Raw genomic sequence first — 22,783 nt, forward strand, 5'->3', positions numbered from 1 at the left:
ACTTTCACTCAAAACTCACTATTTCACTCATTCACTACACAACAAACATTGTTCATTTCCATGTCTACATTATGTGCTTTACCAAACCACTATTGTATAAACATTGCTTAGCAACATAACACTTAGCAACATGTATATACATGCATATGTTGCCAGCAACATTTTATGTGGTAGCTACCACGACCAAAATAGGTAGACGCGCCTGCGGTTAGCACAGCAGCAATACCAAAACAAACAACGAGCAACCGGCTAAGCTGGGCAACCAACTAGTAGCAGCAACAACCAACCAACAAGCCCACCGACGAGTGAGTTAGGCAAACAGCTGCAGCAGCACAACAGCAACAGCTTCAACAGACAGTGGCCACCGCGGCGCATGGGTACTTACGTAGCGGCGCAAGGCTTTTCATTGCTTCAGTTTGTTAACGAAACGCAAACGATGCAGACGCGTCTACACGGTAGCAGCGGCAAACAAGCGACTAACTAACTGTTTTGCATTTGAAAATTAGAGAAGTGTCCAACTGGATATTTATTGTGTATTAATTTATGCATTTTTTGTTGTTGTTGTTGTTTTGTGGCAACTAGTAAAAGTGACTTCCTCGTGCGCCTTTCGATACGAAGTGTTTGCGATTTGCGCACAAAACAGTTTTATTCGAACAAAAACAAAAGCAAAATTTGCTTTCGATTCTCCAAAACGAGTGCAGTCAGTGGTGTGTGTCCAGCGATCAACGGCTGCAAGCGGATTAGAAATCTGCGCAATTGAGCCAGTATTTCACCGAACTGCACCAGCCGCCACCCACCGCCATTGGCGCGGCGCGCATGCTTGGAAGCCATTGACGCCTGGCGTTTTTGTTGCAGTGAATGCACGGCACGCGAAAAAGCCAAACAAAGTGCAACGCGGTGAAAATCGTTTTCGTTTTTGTTTTTCCTGCCAAACACTTAGCGCGCTCAGCGAGCGTTTAAGCAAAATAATCTGCGTTTTTCCATCTCTACTGCAACGCAGCTACTAATTTGCAGACAAAGTGTTACTTTGCGTTTGATGGCTTAATTAATTACAAGAGCGCATTAAAATAAAATAAACAGAAAGTGTGCGAGAAGAAGCTGCCGCAGAACACAGTAGATAATTAATGCGCGAAGAAGAAAGCAAAAGCGCTGAGGTAAATTCAAAGCAAAAAAAATCGCAAAAAGTCAAAACAAATAACTGTAAAAAGTAGGTGAAACTCAAACGGAAATTGCAAAAAATTTAATTTATTAGCAAAAGCAAAAACAAACCGTAAATTCTGTTTCTGTATTGATTGAGCAAGTTGTGCATTGTGCAAGTGAAACGCTGATTCTAATAACTGTAAACTTATTATTGGAGTGTCCTGCATTTATTGCGTGCAACTGAGAAATTAATAATTTTTCGGTGATTTTTGAAAGAGACCGTTAGAAAGTCAAGAATACGCAGGCGATATATTCACTGTGGTGAGTATGAGAGTTGTTAGAAATGATAATTAAGAATTAAGAAATATTGAAATCAAAGCATTAATTTAAAATGGCAAAACATAAAATAATAATTGGAAAATTAGTAATAAAAATAAGAATATTAAATTATAGGAATATTACAAGGATAAGAAAAAAATAAATATAAAATATTATAAATTCAACAAATGAAAAAGTATATAAAAAATAAAATACTTAACTGAAAAAATTTAAAATATAATTAAATTAAAAATGAAGTAATATTCAAAACTTTAGAATTAATATTTAAATATTAAAAAGAACAATAAATAATAAAAAATATAAAAAATCAGAAAAATAAATTATGGAATTAAACAAAAAAAAATATTTCAAAAATTAATTAATAAATATAAATTAAAAAATAATTAAATAATAAATTAAAAAATAAGAAATTAAAATTAATTAATAAAACAAAATTAATTAAATAAAAAATAAATAAATAAAAAATCAATTAAATTCAAATTAAATAGCAGAAAAGTGAATTAAAAATAAATTAAAATAAGGGAAAAAAATATTTCAAATACAATTTTCAACTAATATAAGTAAACGACAATATGAATATTATAGATATATTAAAATGATACAAATTAGAAAAATTAAAAATCGTAAAAATAAAAATATATTTATTAATAGTTTATGCATAAAAAATAATAAAAATTTTAATACCAACGAAAATATTTTTTTTTAATAAACGACAATAAAAGTTAAATATACAATTCAATATGAATTTGAAAAATATAAAAAATATACGAATATCACAAGGATATAAACTTAAATTTAATACAAATAAAAAAAAGAATTTAAAAAATTAAATCTCGAAATAAAAAAATTAAAATTAATGTTGTATATAAAAAAACAAAAAAAAAAACAAAAATTGACAATTTGAAAAATTTATGTTGCTTTCAATTTTAAAATTAAAAATATATCAATAAACAAAGATATATAAAAATAGACTTCAAAATAAAATTAAAAAAATATTCCAAAAATATTAAAACATTAATCAAAATAAAAAATAATAATAAAAAATATACAAGAATAAATAAAAATTAAAAATATTCTTATTTTTTTAATAAAAATTATATAAAAAATTAACAAAACATTGGATGCAATAATTTCAAAATGCAAATATAAGTTACATCCAAATATTCAAAAATAGTACATTTTGAAATTTATTTTTTGTTTTTAATATTAAGTTTTAAATGTAATGACAATAATATATATTTTTATTGTATATGCTTTCTTGCTTTCTTCACATCAATAAAATAAATATTTGTAATTAATATTATTTGGAATTTGAAAAGCGAAAGTGGCAAATAATATCGCCTACTTAAAAGGAATTAACGCGCAGAAACAATAGCAACAATTAATATGCTACCATATGCAGACGTAAATTATAAATATATTACATTAATATGCATAATGCATAAAATTAACGCAATCCGATGAAGAAGTGAAGCGTGAATGCCAAGGTTTAGCGACGCACCAGCTGTGTGGACAACATTTACATATGTAAATAGCAGAGTAAGACAACGAAAGTTAGTCGGTAGGCATTAATTAATTATTAAATAAAATATAATTAATTATTAAATAAAAAATTTAAGTTTTGAAATCGATTAAGAAATGAAATTGTGAAGAGAAAATAAAAAAAATTAAATTTTCTACCAAAAACCAATTTTCTTTGAATTCAACAGATGTTTTGGAACACAAAAAACTACGCTTTCATTGTCAATGAAATTTTCAAAAGACTTGCAAGTAAGTGAGCCGCATTGAAAAGCGCAAAACTAGCCAAGAATCTGACACATTTTTGGCACGCTCCAAGTCAGTGGCAACAATAGCAACAAAAGCTATGCACAATGCCACTTTTACCCACACATTTCTTTATTGCATTGAGCACTTGTATCTAGTATTATTAATTGCTTTCATTTCAATTGACAATTTCATATAATTATTTGCCTAATAAATGAAATTGCTGTAAACAAACAATTTAATTTCATTTTATTGAAAGCAAAATTAAAAGCGAATTACATACATACACACGTGTAGAATCAGTTATATGTCGCCAAACGCGCCATTAACCCAACCATCAAACACACAACAATTGGCCACACAGCGATCGATAATGAAAAAAACATAAATCGCTGCGCTGAAGAGCAAGAGCTCAAGATAAAAGTGAAATAATTTCGCGCATTTAAACGTTGTATGTGTTTGTGGCAGCAAAATGTCACCGGCACGCACAAATTTTATGCTTTCTTGTATATCACTCTCTATGTTGGTGTATGCATGTCTCCATATTTTTGTTGTTTTTATTGCTTTCAGTGTCAAGTCTGTGCAACGCTTATGTACAATTGTGCAAACATTTAAGTTAAATACTTTCTAATTACAAAAACAAAATAATGCTGGCAATCACAATGCGTTGGACAAGTGAAGTGCAGCCAATTGCGACAGACAGACAGACACGTACGTACATATTTCTACGTTCGTTGGTATGCAGTGTTGGCAACATTGTAAAAAAATGTAAAATCCAATGGCATGTGCAAGTCAGTTAGTTAGTTACTTATTAAAATTTTAATTGCAATTTTTGCACTTTGGAATTTCGAAAAAATTAAACGGATAGCGCCAAAAGGGGACATTGATTTGCAGTGAAAAATATAGTGAAGTTATTAAGGAAGTAATGCTGCTTTTGCTATAGCAATTTTAGTAGCTTTAAGTAGAGATGACAAATCATGCTAGTTTGGAACTAAAATTTTCATTATTTTTTATCAAAGAAAATGTTTAGTAGGTATGCCAGACAGACTGAAAAATTCGCATAATTTCAAAGAAAAACATATTTGGCAAAATCCGATTGCATAATTCAAAATACTTGCCTTTCTAGGTGATAACTCGGTGTCCGGCATTTTTATACCATTTTTATGGTGATTTGTTTTTTTTTGCTTCAAAATAAGCAACAAGCTCTGCAAAAACCTTCTAATTTTCGCTCAAAATCTTTCTTGCAAAACATTTTTTTGAGCTCTCAGAATAGGTAAAAGTGGCACCGTGCGAAAGCCGGAGAATATAGTGATGTAATGCAGTTCGAAGCACAATCCATGAAAATGTCCATGCCTTCCTTTGATTTGTGGCATGTTCATTCTTCTTCTCCTACCAAAAGCACTGGTTTACCAACTGGCTCCTGCTTCTTTACACTCTTTGGATACAGTTCATTGTAAGCAGTCAACTCGGATGACTACAGATTGAACTCTAGAGTGACTTGATGATAATAAAATTCAAAATGTATTGTAGTGATGATAAGGGTCTAGCTATTCACTCATCCCTGGTCATTTCTATATAAAATGAACTCACCTCTCTTCGGGGTATCACATTTTAAATGAATTTTATATGGAATGTATTCTGAAGAATATTTTTTAAAACGTTTTGTGTATGAAAACACTGATTCTCATATCGCTCATTTACTTGAATAGTGTCATAACTCAGAAAACACGATTTTTGAGTTGAGTATGCAGAAATGTGTGCAATTTCATCGTCCATATTGTATAAAAATTTCATTCCGATGCGTAAAAAAATAAACCGTGAAATAAGGATATGACGTTATTCAACTTGTTATATTGCACTATTTTTTAACCACAACAACGACACATCTCAGTTGTGCCAGAATTAGGCATGGTTTTTTTCTTTCAGAAATAAAGACATATTTTGTATTACAACGATATTGGTGAAAAATTAATTAAATTTTTCAAATTGCTTTTTTCAGCAAAAACGACACATTTGACTTATATTTTTCACAAATAACAACATAATTCAAAGTGGGTCACATTTCTGCTCAAGAAAAAGCATTAGTACACTCTATTTGGTCCATTTATACTCAACATTTTATTTAATATATTACAGGCCACTAGATTTGTCAATAAACTGATGACATTTTTTCTATATTTGCAAAATAAGAAACAATTGAAAACTTTAAATCGCTCTCCTGAAAAATCGACTTTTTTGAGTTGTGACACTATTCAAGGAAATGAGCGATATACTCTTAATAGTTATTTTCGTTTTTACATAAGTTTTTATGATGTATTTTTATGTGGTTTCAAGAATTCGAAATATACATTAAAATATCAGAAACAAAATAAATATAAATTATAGTCAAGATTCCTGAATGCATTTCTGCCTACAATATTAATTTTTTAGAAAAATTTTATTATTATAATTTTGATAATATCTCCACTGCATTAAGCCATACGCCTAAATTTTCGAAATTACAACAACTTCATTTTTGCCTTCATGAAATTTCAAATTCAACACGTAATCGCGCTAAAAGTGTCATAAAATAGCTAAACTTCATATTCGAATTCAAAACCATATTCCATAATATGCGCGCTTCCTTGCCACGGCACGTGTTTATGAGCTTCATTTCAAAGCACTAATCAAATGCTAACAGTACCTGCCGATTGACTCAAAATAAATGCTGTGCGCGCGCATATATCAAGAAATGCTAATAAAATGGTTTAAGTAAAATGTGCCGTTATTTACATTGGCGGACGTGCCAACAACGGACGTTTCAATGAAAGTGAAAACTAACTGAACTGAACTTCTACAAAAACAAAGTAAACAAAATTAACAGCAAAGCGAACATAAACTTAAACGTAAGTGCAAATACGTTTTTTATGAACCAAAAAAAAAATAAAATAAACAATAACAACAAGTAAAAGCAAAGCATGCTGAAAGTGGCAAGTGCGTGAGCTTGCACATTTCACATTTCATCAATTGCAGCTTCGCTTTCGTTTTTGTTTGATTTGTAGTGTTTACCTTTGCCTTTTGCTTGTCTACTCTACTTTTTTGTGATTTGGATTTTGCTGACTGACATTTGCCTACAGGTGTGTATTGGTCATTGGTGCATTGGTCCATTAGTGTTAATTACATTTATTTGCGCAGCAACACAGCAACAATATCCGGTTGAGACTAAGACGCTTCCGCTAACGGTTTGTGTTACGTTTTTTGTTGGAAAAAAAATATTTTTATTTTTTGCAATGTCATTTGGCAGTAAAAAAAGCAAAAACAAAATTTACGTGAATTTATTTGCAACTAAATTATAATATAAGCGCTTAGTCAATATAGAGGCGTACAAAAGACTTAAGCAACGAACTCGTATGTGTTGACTGCACTGAGTTTGCTTGTAAGGTTGCTGTTGCAGACTTTGTGTGGGTGTGAGAACAAAAAAAAATAATTACAAAAACGCCAACAGCATGTTAATTTATGCTTCAAGAATACTTTGAGTGGCAAGGTGAAGCGCTGAAGTAGCAGAAAAATCAAATTCATGAACACAGTGGGGAAGCTTATGAAATAGGTATAGTGCTAGAATTCTTGCATAAACCTAGTCAGAACTTTTATTTAATTATTAAAATAAATAATTAGATTTAAATATATGTGTTTATCCACACTTCCGACTTAGCAGTTCATATTTCACTTCCGCTCTTTAACCGGAAAAGCAATAAAGTCATTTACGAATCGTTACTTAATTTTCTCACTTCTGACGTGTCTGTGAGATTTATAAGGCTGAATTAGACAGGTAGCATATAATTAGATTAAAAACAGTTAGTTCATAAAATTAATTTTTGACTTGGTGCCACCAATGACTATTTTAGCCACAGAGCCTACGATGGAATAGGGTTCAGAGGACTATGAATTTTGAGTGAATCTCGAAAAAGTCTTAAAAAATGTAATGCGAAAATTTTTGTAAGCCTTATGAGACCTTTCTTAATACTCTTAGACAGACGTGGCTTCCATGGGTGAATTAATTTAGTATAAAATCTGACGTCATCTCACACAGCAGTGACTTTTGCTTAAGAAAATTACCCAAAGTAAGGGCAAAATTTAATAAAAAAGATGTGAAGTCAATTTAGCTCTCACTACGTCACTTAAGCAAAATTATTTATATAAATTATTTCAGAAAAACCAAAAAAAATCTTCTTCTCAATAGAAGCAATCTATAAGTTTCCCCACCAGCAAAAAATTCCCACAAATTACATAAATTTAATCGAAGCTCTGTCAAGGTTACACCACTGTTCGAGCGCATTCACTCTGTGCTTTATTATAAATTATTTACAGAAAAATCTCGAAGCGTTGTAAATACAAACTCACGAACAACGCCTACAAGTGCATTTTTACAACAAGAAAAACATGTTACAACAACTAAAAATAACTAAAAAATAAGAAAAATATGTACCTTGAGCTCTCCATGAGACATTTGGAACAAACAACTGGCTGGCAACTCAGCGCTCTAGTCACCTCAACGCAGGCCATGAGTAATAGCAAAGCATATTATTTTGCAAACTAATTCAATACTTATGTAGCTACACTTCAATGCCGTTTGGCTGCATTACTCAGCTGGTCTAACCAAGATCTAATGCATTTACATATATGTATGTGGTTTAGTCGCTCGCCAATTTCAACATGCATGCAATGCCATTTGTGCAGAGCTTTTGCAAACGCAAAAAAAAGTATTTGTTTTAATAAATAAATTACAACAAAAACGGTGTGCACGACAATGCTCGAATAAATGGACGTTTTAGTGCAAGTTTTTGTAACAACAGTGCTTGCGAATAGTCAACAGCTCCAATTGAAATCGACAATTCTACTGTCTGAGTGTTTTTTGTTATTGTGGCAGCTGTTAGCAGGCGTCGTCGTCTGTTCGTGGTAAGATTTTTGCAATGCATAATTGCAACAACACAGCCAAAGACAGACAGCGTCTGCTGTGGATGTGTGTGGGTAATATCTATATATCTGTAAGTGTAAGTACATTTGTGTATCTATTGCTCTCATAAAACCGTCAGTTAGCCACTAGCAAAGTTACACGCAGCTAAATTGCCTTACATATAAGCAAATACTTAGCTTATATTTGGAAGAATTACAAAACTCAAACCAAAAACAAATGAAATTTAATACATCTGTGAATTTTTCTTTTTTATAAAATGGTATGTGGGGCATTGCTTCATAAACTGAATACTCCTTAACATTGGCTAAAAAATTAAATTTGGAAATTCGACTGAAAAATTTTATTTCTTCATAATTGTTCAAATTGTATTTTTTAATATTAGACTTTTTTTTTTAAATAAATAAAAAATAGTTGAGAATTTTTAAAGCCATTTTTTTATTTTTTCTATTGAAAAAGGTTAACGGATGGCAATAATTTTCAATAAATATGACTAATAGGCCTTCTTGATACCCACATTCAAATACAGTTGAAGTTCTTCATAACTCGAACTTCTATAACTCGAAGTGGCAATAGAAGTCAAATTTCATACAAATTACCTGCCGTAACTCGCAAGTTTCTCTTACTCGTAGTTTCTTATATCGATTATAGTGATTCGAGTTAGGGTAAGTTCAACTGTAATTGTTTATTTAGTCGACTTTATTAAAAGAAAATTATTAAACAAAAGGCAACCCTGCCCAAAAACCATTTATTTTCGATAAAAAATTCATAATCCTCTTAAGTTTCTGAATTTTATTTTTTATTGACTTTATTTTCCATTAATTTTATTCATTATATTGAAATAAAATTTTAAATAATTGGCAACTCTGTTCAAAAAAATCAAATATTTTCAGCAATAATCTTTCTTAAACATTTTAGGCTTATGGTGTTTCTTATTTTTAATTTTTTTACATGTAGGGTTGTCACATATCCATTTTTTGTTATAAACCTCAAGGTTAGTAAAACGAAAAATGGATACAAAATATGTAACTAAACAATTTTTTTTTTTTTATTTTTTTTTTACTATGTAATACTATGAAATAAAAAAAAATTTTTTGATAGGCATATTTTAATAAAAAAAGAGTTTTTTAATTTTTTTTCTAAAGAAAAAATACTAAATTTTAGCTCTAAAACTAGCGCACACTTAAAAAAATTTTTTATGCCACTGCAATTGCACTGTCGCAACATAAAAATTGAATTTTATTTTTTCAAGCTACCGCACTCATTCTCGCAATCCACAGACGGATATGTCACATAGACATTTCTTTTTGCGCACCACCACTTTGTTGCGTCAATTTTTTCCCACACTTTGTCTGCAGTCAAGTCACTTCGTCGCAGCTGGTGACAATATGCATAATACTTAAGTAGATACATATATGTTTCCGAGCATATGTAGTATTTATGTCTTTTGAAAAGAAAATTGCTACTTATGCCATAATTTGTGTAAAATTATAGCATTTTGTCTGTTATATTGCGCTAAATTATGGCATTTTAAGTATCGAAATGTTGAAATATTGTAAAATTTCCATTAAATGCAATTACCGGTTGCAACGTAACTGTAACTAAGTGGCAGGTTATATTAGCTAATGACTAACTATGTGACATTCCTATTACTTGTTTATAAAATCCGATTTGCATATTTCAAAAAAAAAATATATATTTTATTTGTTTTAATGGTAATGGCAAATAGCAGGTGAAATGGTTATACTTGTAGTCACTTAAAACAATATCCAAGTATTATGTATGGTAAATTATAATACAATCAGGTGTTGAATTTGCAACCTTTCATTTAATATAGCATCCACATTTGTAATACATATTCAACCGAGTTTCAAACCTGCCAATGACTTTTAAGCTTAAAAAGTTTCTGAAACAAAATTACCTTAATTCAGAAAAAATTTGGATGGGAGCTCTAACAGAAAGCAATTAATTATAATTTTTGTTAAATTATTAAAATTTATATTAATTGACACTATTTATACAAAAAAATTAAAGAAGGTGGCAACGCTCTTTAATTTAAATATTTTTTTTTGTAAATTCCTTTAAAAATTACTTGAGTACTTTGCTTAGTTAATTAATTTTTATAAATTTTATAAAAATATATTTTTGCATAGGTGGCAACCCTATTGTATCTTTAAACAAGAAATTGGTGAGATTTTATTTTTTTTTTAATTTTGAGCAATCTTTTGGTGATACCAATCAATCCCAATTATGTAAAAAATTAATTAAAACAAATCTTAAATTTTCCTTTTTATTTATATTCATTTTAGTTGGCAACCCTATTTAAAACTAACAAGTAAAAACTTTAATTATGACATTTTTATATAAATATCTCTTAAATAATTGCTAATTTATAATTTTTTAAGAAAAAAATATTCAATTGTGTCAGATGGCAACACTGTTTGAAAATATTTATTTCACATTTAAATATAGAACAAAGATTTTAATTATTTTGAGTAATAGATAAGCAAATAACTACATATTCTAGATATATTTGTAAAATATATAAAATATAAATACAATTTAGGTGGCAACCCTGTGCAAAAAAAAATAATTTTGAAACCTAACTTAAGGAGTATAACAGTAAATTAATTACTAAGTTAGAAGGAATTTGAAAGCAATTTCCAGTATGAGCCAATCGTTAAGCAAGAATTATAGTTTTTCAACTTTCAAACAATCACACTTATACTCATTCACTATATACATATATACATATGTTACACATGAAAATGTAGTGCAACTCTGTTGCAATTTGACAAAGAGCACGCGTGCGTGACACACACACCACATTGTACTTCGTCTGCGCACGGAAATTAACGACACGATTGCGGCAAGTCCACAACTAAGCCGTGACAATAAATCTAGAAGCATATGCCACTGTGACACGGCACAAAATTAGTAAACGCCGCAGACAAGCAACAAGAAAATAGATATTTTAATCAAAAAGCAAAACGCAAGACAAGCGAAACATTAACAAACCGAGTTACGGCGGCTTGCCGTAGAACGGTGTAGGGAAAATGTAAGGCACATCCGTCACAAGCAGGTGTTGTCTACAGTAGTGGCGCTCAGGCAAGCCCAGCTTGTGCCAGCCAACAGCGGGAAAATATAAACAAAGCGTCAGACGCTGGTGAAGGAAGTTGTTGTTGTAAAATATAGTTAAAAAACACGCATGCAAAGTGGGTTAAACATTAATTGAAAGTGTAAGATTTGCCGGCGTTTTTTTGTTAAAAACTAGCAGCCGGCAAGTGTTAGCTTATCTAGTTAACAATAACAACAACTAAAAAACTAATAAGTGCTTGTGAATTAGGTTGCTGTGGGAAAGCCACTGCTTTGGCGCTATCAGCGGTAGGAATCTGGCGAGGTTTTTACAAGTTAATGTTAGTAAAAGTCAATAAATCATAAGCAGGTGTGTGTTCTGTCAGCTTAAGTGATAATGAAAGTTAATTTCGCTGAAAATTTGTGGAAAAACCTGGTAATTGTCGGCATGTTGTGCTTAATTAGCATTCATATCTTATAAATGTTGAGTATGTAATATTATAATATAGAATAATATGAATACCGTCAACTTAAATGGCAGCAATTTAGCTGAGTTCTATATGAATGCAGAAATAAAATGAAGGCACCGCGATAACCTTCTCAGTCTAATTAGATAGCGGCCGAGTGGTTGCTCGTTGAATGCATCTTATACTGGTTTCTAAGTGGTTAGTCACATTAAATCTATACATATCGGTCATTAATTTGACATATACATCCAACAAAAATAACTCTAAAATAGTCATATTATATGACATAGGCGATCAACCAAAAGACTTCTTGTTATTATTGAGCTATGAGCACAGCCAGCCTATTGTGGTTTACTACTTGACGGTTGACCCCAGTTGAGCTGGACAAACTCTGGTTATTCCTTCTGGTAGATCCTTCTGGCTTTACGTGAATCGCAGAAGGTCTATTGAGCTCTTCGTTTTTAGCAAAGTTTTTCTCTTCTTATAAGTTCAAACTGCCCATTGCCTCATCGTGGTCTACGATTGGATTGCAAATCTCAGCCGATGCTAGCTGAAGAAGTTGCATTAAAGACTTAGATGTAAAATGATTCCAACACTTTGGTTTCGCAAACGACTATCTTTTATAGTCCTTACAACCTAGCCTAAGATAATCTATAACTAGTTGCACTCTCTTTCTGGAAGCTTCTACCGCTTGAACGTTTGATATTGACGCGAGCAGGCAAAAACGGCAACCATTAATTGTATATAGTGATCTCTTATAACTATAATATTGACTCCACTTACGTTTTTTTTTATCTCATTCAGTAGAAGTTACTTTGGTGGTAAAGAATGTAAATTTTTTGAAAATATTGTGCAGGCAGCTTAGAGAAAAGGTCGATAATTGTCTCTTGTTTTTCAAAATAACCTCCAGAGAGCTCAAAACACATTTCATTGTCTCCATTTCTAGCGATTTTTGAAACATAATTTTTATGTCGGATGGGGTTTTCAGGTTTTGCCAAATGTCGCTGAGGACCGTTTCATATTTTTTGTAACGACATTAGTGCCATATCTTAACACAAATGTTCCAAAAAAATTGTTTTAAAATTTATTTCTCTGATATAAACTTAAAAAGACTTTGGAGAAAAATAAATTATAATACATTCTGTCAAATAAGTACCCGGAAATTCTCAAATTAAATGAATAAAAATATTGAACAAAGAGTTTGTGTGAAATTTTGTGTTTCAAACGAAATTTCTTGTGGCAAAACGTTGGAAATGTTGAAAAAAACATTTGGCGATTCAACTATGTCGAAAACTCAAGTTTACGATTGGTATAAATCGTTCAAAGAGGGACATATAAAAATTGCAAAGCACACAATAGGTTGACTTGTTCCTAATGACGCCGTAAGCAAACTAAATGACAGTTAGCAATAAAAATTTACAGAATAGTGGCTGACAGTTGTGCTAAACTGGGAAGCAAAATTTTTTTAAATATTCTCAGCGGGAAATTTTAAAATGAGAATTTCCGGGAACTTATTTGACAGAAATAAATATATTATAAATAAAATAAAAATCTATGATGATTTAAATTTATTTTAATACATTTTTTTATTTAATTAATTTTATTATTTAATCCAATTATTTATTATCTTAAACTCTGTTTTTTTTTAGTAAGTTAAGCTTTTTCCTGTTCATTAAGTAAGATTTCTTATTAAAATGTTACATATTAGTCGCAACAAATATTTTAATTGATCTTCTCACAGTTCATTACACAGTATTGAGGAACATGTTAAATACTTAATGATTACTGGTTACAGTTAGTAAGATTTGAAAAAGACATATCACTTTACAAAAGTGATTAAAAATTAAAAAAAAAAACTTAAAATAAAAACTACTGTTTTTCCCAACATTCCATTGCGTTATAAGCTATATTAAGTAACCACAAACAGCTAGTTAAATACACTACTTATTCATTTGCCATTAAGTGTTGCTAATGTAAGTGTAAAGTTATAGCCGGAAATTTGAAAAAAAAATGCAAATGCTAGAAATCATTCACACGTCTTGAATACGAACAACAACAAATGAGCGTGGAAACCGAACGTTAATTATGAAAATTAGATTACTAATAGCATGTAACTTAAATACCGTTAGCAGGTGACGGTATGCAATATAGCAACAAAATTTTAAAATTAACTGATGAAAAAGTGGAAAACGGCGTCACAAACAATTAACACACACACCAGACGATTGCATAATACACAAGTGATATATATATTTTGAACGACAGACTAGAGTTTGTAGAAATATATATATAGTGTGTGTGTTAGACCGTCTTTCAGGCGCATGCGCACACACATGTTACACAATTTGTGGCAATATGAAGCTATGAAAATGTGTAGGAAACACAAATAACGGTAGTAATCCATCATTAAACGCAATAATTCATTTAACATGTACTAAACGCTAACTAAATTTATACAAAATATAAACATAAACGGAAACCATTTCGGGAGCGAAAAAAATATAAAAAAAATTTAACAGCGTGAAAATATGCAGTAATCACGACGCATAGCAAAAGTAATCATAAACAAACATACAAAAAACAAACAAACAACAACAAGTGCGATGTGAAATGCTACACATGCGTACATTATGCACATGCGCACATCTCGCCACCGCCTTTATGAGCCAATAAAAGTGAAATATGCGACGCCAATTCTTACCTAATTTGCCTTGATACACACAAGCGTTTGAGTAATCAAAGAAATATTTTGAATATTATTTTTCGGCATTACACTTTCGCTTTCAACGCCTCGCCTCATGTCGCACTTGACGCTTGACTTCTCTGCTGTGCGCGCACTTGTCTCTCTGCCGCTTCACCGCTCAACATTCGTCATTAGCAGCATTAGCACATTAACATGCTGCTTCTTCTTTTTGCGCGCAAATTATGCAAGTAATGACGCATGCGCGTTTGAGACAGGTGTGCGGCGCGCATTCGAATGAAAAGAAAGTTCGTGTCTTAAGTCTTTCGTTTGCCAAGCGACATTTACTTATTTATGATTTATTGTGAATACTTGCATTTAAGGGTGTTCACACTTGAAAATGTATTTTATTTTTATTTTTTTTTTTTTATTAAATGAATATACCAAAAAGCGCTTGTCAGCGGCTCTTAAGTGGTCTGGTCAACAAGTTAAGTGACTTATGGGTGTTTAAATAATTTGATTTCAAGTTGACAGTACACATTAGTGCAATTATTTATGTGTATGCTTGTGTAGATAAATATAAAAATATATGAAAAAAAAAAATTAAAAATACGAAAAAAATTCAAAAAATATGCTAAATAAAATAAAAAATCGTGAAAATGAAGGTTTAGTGCACTTGCTTCGCTAGAAAAAAGTAAAAAAAAATTCAAAACCAACTTTCCAATAAACGAAAAATTGCATGCACGCTTCAGTTTGATGTCTTTGAACTCCAGCATCAATCCAAAAAATCAAAAAGTATGCGCTAAATATTTTTCGCTAGGCAAAACTGGAAAGTTACACCAGTTTCTGGCAAACTCAAACAAAAATCAGCATGAAATCTCTTAAACATAATGAGTGATACGGCGCGCCTTGCTGTGCAGCGTGTTCAAGCGCAATTTTGTGTAGCTCTTAGACTATTTTTATACTACGTCTAAGGATTTTATGATTTACTTGTTTGCAAATATGGTTGACTAGCTAACCTGCTGCTTTTATGCAATAGTTCAAAGCCATCTATTTGTATATGACAGTGTGGCATACTTGTATAAGACATAAATTCGCTTGAGATTGTATATTTTCGTACCATTTATCTCTTGTTAAGTGCCGCAAACCTACGCCTTGGTCATTCAACTGCTTTGTAAGTAAAAGGTTGTAAAGGAAATGGTTTGAAATAATTGCTGGTCATAAATAAATTTGACAATGAAAGGAAATTATATGAAAAATTGCAAGCAGCTGACACAGAGAGGAGTGAAAGGACTAATAATTCGTTATTATAAGATACTCAAGGTACATAGGAAATTGCTTTGGAAATATTTGGGTATAAAATTGGTGAATTTCCATTAAGTGGAAGTCGAAATGAATCTATTAAATATCATAAAAAATATATTTAATGATAATTTAGGCTAAACATTTTATTGCATATACCCTTAATAGATGGTTTAGGTGTTCCATTGGTCTTCACAACAAATAATAAAAACATTTCCAGAGCCTTATGGACTTAAGCTCTCAATATGATGCCACAGATTCTCGAAAAATTACTTAAAATGTTCATTTCAGCATCACAACTTGTAAATATACTACTTCTACGAAATCAGAAAATATACTTTGAGCCCAAATATTATCGCTTTCACAATCCCAAAAGTCTCAAAAATCAATTTTCTCATCCAAAATATAACAAATCAAATTTTGGTTACTCATACGCAACCGCCTCCCGAAGCGAATCGCAGCTAATTACATACAAATGTATAAACATATGTCTTTCTGAAAATCATTAAATTAGTAATTTCAAGTAAATTGAAAAAAAACGAAAAATCGAGAGCAACTGCATTAAATAATTATCACCATTGGCAGTTCCATGCAGCGCTTATTTATGGCTGCATAGGCGCGAGCTCAATTTTGTAACCACAAGGTAATTAAGAGCACAAATAAGCAGGCAGTATGTTCAACAAACCACACATTTTTTTGTGTGTAAATAATGTAAGAGTATACGTTGTAATTTATATGTATTACCTCAGGCCTACAAATTACAGTGTCATTGACAAATTAAAGCAGTCACAAGCCTTCGGGTTTTGTATTGAGGGGAAAATAAATAAATAAAACATGCGACGAAATCAATAGTACACGTAAAGACTATTTATTTTTGAATTGGTGTATATGTCTCATAAGTATATATATATATACCATCTATCTAGGTAAATGTTGCTTAGAAAAAAAACTGAAAAATTACATTTAATTAGATCGGAATTTAGTCAAATTATTTTTCATAAAAATTGCAATATTTTTCTTCATATTATTATTATTATAATTATTTTATCTTTTACAAATCAATTGCACTATAAATAACACAAATGCGTTCATTTATCTCACAAGCAATATACAAATGTTGCTAAACATTCAAAGGCCATTGGCACAACATTTCTCAAGCATATTAACATACACCTCCAAACCTAAACTACAAGCAATCACTTGTTGCCAAAGCCATATGTGTAAACACCAACTCTGAATCTCTGCAAATCAATTACCGAAATATTTCGAGCAATTGCAACAAACACTGCCTTAAATACATAGTAATCACCTATTATTTGTTTGGGCATTGTAATGTACTTACCGAGATTACTGCAATTCCTCCGCCTTTGAATGTTTTCGTTCAGTTTATTTACTGCATATTTATGTGTTGGCCCACACATTTGCACTAAAAAGTGATACACATAGGAGCGGGTATTTAAAAAAATATTTTCGTGTGCAAATTACAGGCGTCGCTGGTAATCACATGAATTTGTTAACGCTTTCAAAACGCATTGCGCATTTTTTCATGCGTCAAAGTGACTGAAATATATATTTTTGCGATGGTAATATATATTTAAATATTAGCAAAGAGTTTGCTTGAAATCATCGTAGTTATCTATTGTGAAATATTGAAGGGTTGAAGGTCTGTCGCGAAATATCTGAATGTAAACTGAAACACAAAGTGAAATGTCAAGGAACTTTGATCGTACTGCGTTTTTTGGCGTTTTAGGGCTGAGGAAAAATATTGGTTGGTTGCTTGAAAAGGGCTACGAAGAGAGCCTGATCGCAAGTGGCCGCACTTAGATCATTATTAGTCCCATTGTGTTCCCTGAAGGTACCCTGATAAGCATCGCATGAACAACTTGGTCGATTTATTGAAGCTTCTGAGTTTTTTCCATCCCAGCTGTCCAATTTCTCTCAGAATACAGTAATGGGAGTCATGGAAGGTATCTCCTCTTAACCGACAGAAAGCTGGGCATTCGCAGTGATAATGCTCTAGTGTCTCGTCATCTTCCGCGCACGCCCTGGATTCGGCCGATTCTACTATACCAAGTCTCTGCAGGTGGCCTCTTAGAGGTAGGTGCCCCGTGATAACCCCTGTGATATAGCTTAGTTCTCCTTTGCTTAAAGTAAGAAGTTTTTTGGTCTGTCTAGTGTCAACACTACCCTATAGTAGTTTTTTGGTACGACCCGCGTTGCACATGTTCCCCGATACCTAAGATGTTCCCCTAGCATCCATTGCTTTAGGCAGCCCTTGAGAGAACTGAAATCTTATCAGCTCTACAAATCAGATTATTTTTTTTCAATAATTGCAAGAAAGGAACTTTTTAAGCAAATTATTGCCTTAATTCAGGTCATAATGAATCACGAACCAATAAGGGTCTTCCTCATTATCTAAAAAAGATTTGAAAGCATATTGCTGTTAGAAAGGTATTAATTCCGAGCTTGAGAGCATTAAGAAATTAGAGGAACTGATATATTAGTGGTCGTGTTCGATACACCACTTCTGTACTCGCTAAACTTGAGCTCTGCTCTTAATAAAAAAATTGATATGAAAGGTTGGCGGCAAGTTATCTTATTGAATTTCTCTTTCAATAAATACGTTATAGATAACTCATTTAAGAGGTTTCCATACTATAACTAGTTCATTATATCAGTTTATACTATTTATACCAATTACTTGAACGATTTGCTCGGTCCAAAAAAATACCAACTAACAAAGTTTCAACTGATCAAACATTTCTCACGCCAATCTATAAATACCACGCAACCTTCATCTAATTTAATCTAAATACGCGAAGCTGAGTTTCATAAAACCAAGTTGACATTGATTTTGCCAGCTTATTTTCACAAATATGCTTTAATTGCATAAAATTGCAATTCACACTGCTAATTCATGGCGACTCAAAAGCCAAACTTTTAACACCTTGCGCGCCAAAGATGAAAACCAATACTTCAGCGAACGAATAGCAAAACCAACTACTTGAAGACGACCACAACCGTATAGAAATTTTGATATTTTTAACTATCAACTATTTGCCTACGAGTGATTAATTGGTTGCACGGCCTATGAGTGCCATGTAGTGCATGCCTCACGCAGCCAGCTAGTCAGTTACTCAGTCAGTAAACCACTTCTTTCTGCTCTAATAAATCATGCATACAACAAGTGCAATAAATTAAGAATTTCTGCAAAGTGCAACTTATAAAAAAACAACAAAAACAACAACAACAATAGCAATGTATTAAGCATCCGTACAAAGTGATATTTGCGGTGTTGCAACACACATCTTTATGCTTGGTGTTAACCAGCAAAAGACCGCAATAGCATCTAATATAAGGTATTAGTATGTGCTAATGTCTGCTCTGCTGCTAAACGAAGCGTAACTCACCATTTGATTTGGCCGTTGCATAGGTGTTAGCAGCACACTCGGTTAGTCAAAGTTGTGCGTTGGCGGTCAGTGCATAGGAATGTTGCAAGAAGCAGCACAAATGCTCACGTGCATATTTGTTGTTGCGGTGACTAACATATTTACATTTAATATAAATATGTATTTCTGCGCTTTCGCACGCTAATTAGCACATATCAACATATAATCATGCTTATTTCCATAGCTTTAGCCAAAATATTATAACTGGAATGTTGCAGCAACATTTTTCGGATGTTTGTTACATTTCTTTAAACATATCTAAAGAGTTGATATGTGTATATATCACATTATTTTAGTGTTATAATACAAATTTTACTCACTTTATTATATATTAAAGGTTGTTTTGGTGTTCCCATCTGCCTGCCACACGCTCAATTTACTCCAAAATTAATTGCAATTTCGCACGCGTGTTGCTCTACTAAGTAAAGAGACTCATGCTACACACTCATACCTAAAATTGCCTAAAATAACGTTTTTTTCTGGTTGCTTTTGCTTATGTTTCCCTTGCAACATATGTACATTCGTCCATGGTCCCGGCTTGCGTGCGTGTGCGCATGTCACATGGCAATTGCCGCAAGCAGCACTTAAATATGTTGTCTTAACAAAATTGAAATTAACTTAATTTGGTTTGTTTATTTATTTGTCATTTTGTTACATTTTTTCATTTTTGTTTTTCTTTTTTGGTTTCTTGCAGATTTCGTAAATTTGGTTTCGAACGCTTGGCACGTACTTGAGTTTATGGTAAGTCACTGTTTTTGATCAAATGTGTGTAAGTAGAAAAATCGAGAAATAAGCATGAAATTCGGAACAATATAGACTTTTTAAATGAGAGGGAAATATATATATATAAATCTTTGGCGTAGGTACTTACGCGATTATAGCCGATTCTAGAGCTCGCCACACGTTCCTCATTTTTGCTTTTTTTGCGCCATCACATGAAACTAGATCACTTTTCACTTGGTCCTTCCAACGGAGTGGAGGTCGTCCTCTTCCGCGGCTTCCCCCAGCGGGTACTGCATCGAATACTTTCAGAGCTGGAGTGTTTTCATCCATTCGAACAACATGACCTAGCCAGCGTAGCCGCTGTCTTTTTATTAGCTGGACTATGTCTATGACGTCGAATAACATATATAGCTCATCATTCCATTTTCTGCGGTATTCGCCATTGCCAATGTCTTGAGGACCATAAATCTTCCGCAAAACCTTCCTTTCGAAAACCCCAAGAGTCGTCTCATCGGATGTTGACATCGTCCACGCTTCTGCACCATAAAGCAGGACGGGAATAATGAGCGACTTGTAGAGTTTGATTTTGGTTCGTCGAGAGAGGACTTTACTTTTCAATTGCCTACTCAGTCCAAAGTAGCACCTGTTGGCAAGAGTGATTCTGCGTTGGATTTCGAGACTGACATTGTCGGTGTTGTTAACGCTGAATACCAAGTAGACGAAACTATCTACGACTTCAAAGTTATGACTTTCAACAGTGACTTGGGAGCCAGACACGAGTGCGCTGACTGTTTGTTTGATGACAGGAGATATTTCGTCTTGTCCTCATTCACCACCAGTACCATACGCTTCGCTTCCTAATCCAGTCTGAAAAAAGCCGATGATGTCAATATCATCGGCATACACCAGTAACTATACACTCTTATAGAAGATTGTACCGTCTCTATTTAGCTCTGCAGCTGGTATTATTTTTTCCAGCAATAGATTGAAGAAGTCGCTCGATAGTGAGTCATCCTGTGTGAGGAAAATACGTAGTAGTTGTATTAGCACCCACATATGCATATTTTTTCAGCTAAAGTAGCCTAATTATCTGAGAAATCCTCGGTTTTGAACATCACCCTAAAACAAGTGATATTAGACTTCGTCAATAAATCATCGAGTGAGTTGGGGAACGTCTTAGCTCAGCATTTATTTGACAAAACAAAAAACATTATGTCCTACCACGTCAGGTTCTGTGAGAGAGGGTTCCTCAAACTGAATTTATTTCTAATCAGAATTGAGATAGAACTTTTACTAAATTTTCAAAACATTTATTATTTCTCTTTTCTCATTAATTGCCTGACTATTTCAAGGATATTATAATTGTCTTGGTAAATCAAAAATCTCCATCATCATGCCTTAAATAGTTTCCTGTCAAATCTTTCAATTTTTTTAAGCTGATTAAAGTACGCTTTCGTAAAGTAATCGGGTTACTTGAAAAGGTTACGAAAATTATGCAATATACAAAGCGGATTTTGAGGTGTGAAAAATCAAAATAAAAAACCACAAATATTGGTAAGCCATACCTATTTCGTTTTATTGTAGCAAACCAAGTGGTTACCTTGTTCGCAAAGGTTTATGTACAAGGCTAAGAGGATTACATTACAATAACAATTGCTGTTTACACACATTTCTTGCATAATAAGCTTAACGTACGCCACATAATACGAGAAACAAATAGAGTAAATGAAGCATGAAATGCAAATGGATGAAGAAAAATAAACTATAATAGCAAGTAATCAAGACTTTGATGAAATGTCAACAACTGAAATACAAACGCGTTAATTTGAGCTTAAGAAGTGCTTGGCGTCATAGGCATATTGAATATATATTTTTTATTTATTTTGTGAAAAAATTTATATAAATAAGGTTTAAAAAATTGATATCGATTTAAAGCGATTTTCAACAAGTAATATTATCTAAAAGAAGTTGAGAGAACATAATCTGTACGAACTCTTTATTTTACTTGAAATCTAAGGCGGATGCTGTCAATCAAAAGAAATTGTGAATGTTAATATTTGATTGTTTTTTCTCATTTTTCTTTTGCATTTCACAAATTTCGTATTTCAACATAATAGAGTTCTATGAAAATTCAGAAAAAGTATTTGGCATAGAAAAATAATAACCCAATGTATTCACAAAGCATTTCTCCATCAAAAATTTCTTCAAGTTTTTCCCAACTTTCTACTACCAACAACAATAACAAATGAGGTGAAATATTAAAGACATTGCCAAAAAGTTTCCCCTTCAATATTGCCAAAACAATTTGCTCAGGGTTAATAGGGAAATAATAAGCAACAAACAACAACAATAGCAAAGTAATGACGCCAAAGCATGTAATTGTAAAATATTTTTGTGTAAAAACGCGCATTATTGCCACACAAAAGGTATATATTTTTGTTGTTGTTGTTGTGGGTAAAGTATGCCACACCCAGTTGATTGCACAGTTACAATATGTTGTATGGCTGTTATTATACATACATGTGTGTGGCAAGTAGCAAGTGGCCAAAAATGAAAATTGAGAATTTCTTGAAATTTTTCAACTATTTATTGTTGTTGTCTTTCATATTTACTACACCACAAATATGCTCTATTAAACAGAAAATATTTTACCAACTTTGTTTTGCTTTCAGCTATTTGTTATTGTTGTTAATTTTGCTTTGTAAACTGGCCATTGAAAGCCCGAAACTGTATATTGTTGTTGTTATTGGCATTTCTAAAATATTATCGAGTGCTCGTTTTACTTATTTGTATGCTTTTCATAGACTCATAATTGCAACTAAATACATAACGAGCGCTCACAACTGCACTCCACTCCTCTCCTCGCTATGTGTTTATGTTTTTTTCTCTTTGC

The 22,783-nt window shown here is 32.2% G+C and overlaps 1 protein-coding gene across 1 annotated transcript in view; it reads left to right on the plus strand.

Moving 5' to 3' along the window:
- The first annotated feature begins 397 nt into the window (after nt 1–397).
- LOC105209342 (mucin-2) overlaps nt 398–22,783 on the plus strand; it is a 33,804-nt gene continuing 11,418 nt past the window's right edge. Inside the window, exons 1-2 of the mRNA XM_011179711.3 lie at nt 398–1,461; nt 19,862–19,908. The gene's annotated coding sequence lies outside the window, so the exon portion shown is untranslated. The remainder of the gene's footprint in view (nt 1,462–19,861; nt 19,909–22,783) is intronic.

Source organism: Zeugodacus cucurbitae, chromosome 6 (genome assembly GCF_028554725.1).
Source record: "Zeugodacus cucurbitae isolate PBARC_wt_2022May chromosome 6, idZeuCucr1.2, whole genome shotgun sequence".
Classification (NCBI taxonomy): domain Eukaryota; kingdom Metazoa; phylum Arthropoda; class Insecta; order Diptera; family Tephritidae; genus Zeugodacus; species Zeugodacus cucurbitae.